At 42.5% G+C, this 6,318-nt stretch overlaps 1 protein-coding gene across 2 annotated transcripts in view; it reads left to right on the forward strand.

Moving 5' to 3' along the window:
• The first annotated feature begins 423 nt into the window (after positions 1-423).
• Positions 424-6,318, forward strand: part of traf3 (TNF receptor-associated factor 3) — a 30,432-nt gene continuing 24,537 nt past the window's right edge. The window contains exon 1 of one of the 2 annotated variants that reach the window (XM_063183726.1): positions 424-815. The gene's annotated coding sequence lies outside the window, so the exon portion shown is untranslated. The remainder of the gene's footprint in view (positions 816-6,318) is intronic. The other variant, XM_063183725.1, reaches the window with a different exon arrangement.

The raw sequence follows: 6,318 nt of genomic DNA on the forward strand, positions 1-6,318 counted from the left end.
ACCCCCACATGAATCACTTTCATTCCGTATTAAAAAAAACGAAAAAAAAAAACTTAGTCACTCCTATGTATAGCAGCCTTTGTTGCACCGTAAATGCTGTCAGCTATCTGTTCCCTTTCCTTCCAGTAAGCAGAGCTGTTATACGCCGTTGTATGGGGAAATAATGCATTTGGGACTCCTCTAATATTTCCACAGTCAATGAATTCCGTGTTTTCTGGAGGAAACGAAAGTACCAGCACCAGACAAGACTAGAGTTTTCGTGTTGATGTTAAAATAAGAAGGCGCACGCTTAGAACCAATAGAAACTACCTTGTAAATTGCCAGAGGATATTGAGTGAAAACGAGATGGAGGCACGGGGATAGAAAAGATGCGCTACCATCGAGTTGTCATCTACTGTATTTCTACGGGCGTAGGTTGCTATTCCACAGAAAGTCGGAAGGGGCCGCAAAAGCAGAGGCTGTCCCTCTGACAAACCACATTTTTTTTTTCAAACGGGGATTTCCTGAGGAAGTCAGACCGGGGGCTTTCCAGGCGGACTGACATCAACAGCTCATATGTTCAGGGCGCCTGTTTAGCTTGTCGATTCCTCCGTTTTCCGCTATTTTGTTTCAGATTTTGTGTTCGGAGTAGATAATGTCGACTTTAATAAGATTATGTCTACCTGCGCCTTTGGAAAGCGGCGAAGTACCATCTTTTTCTGTGTAATTCAGACGGTGTCTTCGCGTCTATGACTGCCACTAATCGAAGCTCCATTTCTGACATTGTTCATTAAAACAGTGCGGAATTGGACAACGACGCAAACGAGCTGATTCATGTGAGTATTTCATTTCAAACGATTTGTTTACATTGTAATCTCTTCAGTAGCTATGGCCCAGGCTACAAAAGCAATACGGTTAGCTAATGTTAGCCATCAGCGTTACCAGTAGGGTAGAGGTTGAGTTGTAACATGTGAGTTACCTTTAGGCACCGATCCACTTGAGTTTTAAATGTTGTATCTGTAATTCCTTTCTGGTCAAGTTTGTTTCATCCAGCACCACAGTCTAATCGTTTTTCATCTACTAGAACTAGTTCTAGTTCTACAGTTGTAGCAGACCTTGGAGTTCATCTGTTGTGATTGGTTCATCTAGTCTAGCCCATTAAGGAATATCAATTAGGCAGCTAATCAAGGTTAACTTATTAACCCACTAACTGCAGTTGTACAGTTCTACATAGTAGGCCATTGGTGAATTGAGAAGCAACGTGTTGAATAGTCTCAGCCGACGGTCCTGAGTCAAATTGACCAGTTTCATCATTGATGAGGCAGAGAGGCGTCTGTACACATCCATTCGTTCTACCTCCTGTCTTACTCACCTCTATTCTATGTTATTCGGCTGACTTTTACAACTTTCAGAGGTCTTAAAGAGTTACACCAGCTGCTGGGCCTACCATGGTAGGCCTACATTGTAACAAAATTATAACAAATGTTATAATTATTTGAGCGCAGATGCACTGATGAGAAGGTGAACAGTCATGTTGTCATCACAAAGGATGCAGAACTTCACAGGTTCTGAAAGGTTTGAAAGCCACAAAGAAATAGATTTTTTTACTTTATCTATTTATTTATTTATTTATTTATTATTATTTTTAAATTATTATTGATGAACATGAATATCATGATGGGTCGGTAGGCCTACAGTCAGAGTAGGCCTATACTATTTTGACGTTTGCATGTATAATCTCTAACGCGTGTGATCAAACCAGTGCTGAATATTACACAGTTCTCCCCTAGTACCTCTGACAGGAAGGCTAATTTCTTGTAAAACAGGCCGATGGTGGCGTATGCTCAGCACCTTCAGTGCTCAAAGGTCAGAGAGGTAGACGGCATGCAAGGCAGTATTCCCCGTTAGACTTTTTTTCTCTCTTTCATTTCATTCTCAGTCATCCTGCGGGTTGTCTCTCTGATGTCAGATGGGTTAGAGTGCCTTTGCAAGCAGGGAGAGGTCTTTTAGTTAATATGACACAATTGTCCATATCCAGGACGAAGCAAGAAATCAAGTCATTTTCAGATAGAAAAGTGGAGTGAAGTTCAAGAACAAAAACGTCCCCAGACTTGAAATCCTCTGTGTTTTAAATGAAATATTGTTATTAATGTGTGGAATCTGAAGAAGACCACACAAGATTGACACATTGCTCTGTGCCACGGATTAAACGAGGATGATTTCAAATGTGTTTATCTCCTTTCCCTACTATTGCAAGCCAAGGGGATGCGTTTCATTATTATTATTTTGTAAAATGAAACTACACATTTTAAATTCTGGTGCCCCGACAAAAACATGGACTCCATCTGTGGAAATCAAAACTTGGATTCAAGTGATGTGATTGATGATTGTGTGTGTGTGTGTGTGGTGAATATTTGGCTCAACTCAGACAGGTATTATGCTGTGACTGGTACAGACAGAAACACACGTTCACTGATGCACAGCCACACAGACGCGTAGATGGATACGCAGTATGATGGATATGTACAGTACATACGCAAAACTGCTGAGATGTCTGTTATAGACGGGCACCAGCAGGGAGAGTAGGCCGTATAAGCTCAGGGTGTTGGCCTATTCTCTCTCTCTCTTGCTCTTGCTCTCTCTCTCCCACCATATTATACTCTTTCTGTCTGTCTCTTTTTCTCATGCTCTTTCCATCTCTCCCACCCTTGCAGTCTCTCTTTCTCTTTTCCTCCTCCTCCTCCTTCTCCTCCTCATCCTCCTCTTCTCTGGCTGTGTTTTGTTTTGGGCTCTCGGAGCGGTCATTCTAGCACACGTTCGATCTGGGAGCACTCCCGCTTGGGTGGAGCCTCGCTGGCTACAGAAGTGTGTACATAGGCACTGTGTGTGTGTGTGTGTGTGTGTGTAGTATATATGTTTCTACTCTCAGGCCACAGATATGTGTGTGTATAAGCACAGGGTATTTTACACTGAGTGTGCATGTCCATGTGCATGCATCAATATGTGTGGAAATATGTTTGTGTGTATCTGTCTGTCTTCCCTGGTTGTAGAGTATGTTTTTATGTGTAGGCTATATCTATCTCTATATCCCTGTTGTAGGGGTGGGCGATATGGCAAAAATGTCATTTCACGATTTTTTTTACATGAAATCTCATTTTCTTATTGCCATTTTCCTCCGAAAAAAGTAAAAACGATAAACAAAAACAGGCATTTTATATACTTGCTATTTTTTATTTGCAATTAAAATGTAAACACACTGATGACACTCTCATAAAGTGCACGATTGGAATACAACAATGTAAATGATAAAAGTGAAGAACACTAGGCCTGCACTAAGTAAGTAAACACCCATCTCTCCGATACTGATAGTAAACATCCTCACTGCAGGCCGATTTATACAATTTCTCCACTTTGGCAGATCCGAGGCGATCTCGTAATCTAATTCATGATTTAATATTGTCATATCGCCCACCTCTAGCCCATTGTGTCTGTTTGCGTAAATGTTGTTTACATGTGTCTGAGCTGCAGATGAATGGAGTAGAGTGGAGTTAGAAGGGAAAGTCCTAGACCTAGAGGAAGCTAGACCTGCCTTTTGTAGATCGCTGTTACACTGCCCATCAGCCACACTCATCTACAGCATCAAGGCCTCGCTCGGTTTGCGTAGGCAAAACTTGTAAGAGAGAGAGAGAGAGAATTTAGCCAATGGTGATGTGCGTTTAATTGTGTGAATGTTAGTGTGTTCATGCGTTTTTTTTAGTTTTATACACTGTTTAAAAAAAAGCATCATTGTTGTGCATGGAGATGCTTGCACATTTAACAAAGAATGTGAGAGAACCATAGGGCATTGACACGTCAGGCCCCAAGACCATTTCCAAACATTTTACTCTCCTCAGACTTGCAGGTTTCTTTTGTTTTAACAAAGATAGGTGATGAATCCTCTGAAGTTGCTTCATATTTGTGATTTGAAATGCACAGAATAGGTATGCCATATGCGGTGTCTGTATGTGGTAACTTAAGTTCATATGCATTGTGTCAGCCTTTGCAACCTTTTGGACACAGGATAATGTGGAAGAAATGAAGAATGATTTGTATAATTTTCCAACTTGGGATGTATGTGTGTGTGTGTGTGTGTGTGTGTGTGTGTGTGTGTGTGTGTGTGTGTGTGTGTGTGAACGCTTGCCTACTTGTCTGCTCATAATCAAGTGATTTATCGTTTATCTTTACCTTGTGTGCCTGAGAAGCACCCGTGTGAGCTAGTCATTTGTGATTCCAATCACATCTTGTTACCTACTCTGACTGATTACGCATGTATGGTTGTTTTTCAGCATTCAGGATTTAAATCCCCAATGCCCATTAAGATAGATTTGCATGTTCCAAATCCATGATTTTGTGTTGTCAAGAAGATAGAAAAACAAGGGGAAGACCGAGACAGAGAACGTATAAACAACAATGTCTGGGGCAACTAATGTGATTTACCCCACCCCTGATGAGCACACAACTTCAATCATCTGTGTGTGTGTGTGTGTGTGTGTGTGTGTGTGTGTGTGTGTGTGTGTGTGTGTGTGTGTGTGTGTGTGTGTGTGTGTGTGTGTGTGTGTGTGTGTGTGTGTGTGTGTGTGACGGCAATTGTCTGGGGTTCACCAAGGGAAGTGAGACAGTAGTGAGCCAGCCTTTTGGGAAAAGCCCCTGGAGTGCTCCACAGCCTTCCTGGATGTCCGAGACCAGGGGACTTCGTACTGTAAGCAGCGGCCAGTCCCTTGTAGGGCCCGTGTGTGTGTGTGTGTGTGTGTGTGTGTGTGTGTGTGTGTGTGTGTGTCACCGCCTGGTCAGACATGAAGCGAACCAGTTTTTTGTGAATGGCTGGAAAGAACCTTTTAGATATGAATCAAGGGGAGCTGATAGTTGGCCTGCTCTATGTGCTTCAAAGTAAAAGTCGGTTTGGGCCAGTTTTGAGAGGTTTGGGTAGTAGTAGAGATGCTCTATTGTTTCCACAGGAAATGAAGGTAGCCTGCAGTACACAGAAGTAAATAATAGATGCGAAATCCCGCGTTAACCAGGATTTAGTGTAAAAGTGTCCTATGGGTGCTGCTGAAACAAACTTATGCGGCCAGGGAGAAAGACCACTTATAACATAGACAAATAAAAGAGGAGAGTCTACATTGTGTGTTATTTTGGGCCAATGCTCACTCCTTCAGATGTCCATTCACCCGAAATGTCACATAAGCTTAAAAGATTTTTTTTTAAATGCGGGAGCAAAAAAAAATCCTGGTTGAAGCAAACTTTCTCACCTTTTATTTGTCTATGCTATAAGTGGTCCTTCTTCCTGGTTGCGTAAGCCTTTTTCAGCAGCACACATTGCACACATTTACACATAACGCAGCATATGTCACACATTGCATATTGCACACCTCATCAGCCAATGGCAAGTGAAAAAGTTACTGTTATACGCTCTATCCCCATATCGGCTCAGTACATACTCTGTAGCAAGCATTTAGGCCACAGATGTCCATGCAGTGTAGCTCAGGGATTCTCAAACTGTGTGCCAGGGCCCCCACATGACTGGTGGACCCTAAAGGTATTCCAAGTGAGACTTGAAATAATTTTCTAAAAATCGAAATAATATTTGCGTGTGTTGCTTTTGAGTTTAGTTGGGTTTTATTTATACTGGAGAGGTAAGGCCCCGAACATTTATGAAAATGTCAAGTGGGGGGCCGCGAGTTGGAAAGAATTGGGATGGGAATCATCCCATCTCTCCCTCTTTCAAGCACACACAGATCAGAAGTATGGCAGATTTGGCGGTTTCCTGCCCAATTGGGATGCTTAGTATGTCCGTCTGCGGGTTAAAAGGATGATTTGTGCCGAATTATGGCCATTGAAATCAATAGAATTTAGTTTAAATTGGACAGTATTTAGTGCTTCCAGGCAGGTTTGGGGGATTTTTTGGGCTGGAAGTCATCAATTTCATCTGGCAACCCTGCAGACCAGAAGTATGGCGGTGCTCACCGGAAGTGCTGCCACATTGTTTACATCTGCCCTAATCATTTCCCTGATATCTTTTGTAACTCTAATGATCTGTGGCATGAACGCACACGCGCACACTCAGTTGAAACCTGGCTAACCTGATCCCCCTCATGCACGCATTTCTCTCACATTTACTATTCAGCACAACTTTCCCTCTTTCTCTCCCTTTTGGCTCTCTCTCTCTCTCTCTCTCTCTCTCTCTCTCTCTCTCTCTCTCTCTCTCTCTCTCTCTCTCTCTCTCTCTCTCTCTCTCTCTCTCCAGATGACGATTAGCGTGAACCTATTGACTCTGTGCTCATCTCTGTCCCCCTCCACCAC

This window comes from Engraulis encrasicolus, chromosome 19, assembly GCF_034702125.1.
Source record: "Engraulis encrasicolus isolate BLACKSEA-1 chromosome 19, IST_EnEncr_1.0, whole genome shotgun sequence".
Taxonomy (NCBI): Eukaryota; Metazoa; Chordata; class Actinopteri; order Clupeiformes; family Engraulidae; genus Engraulis; species Engraulis encrasicolus.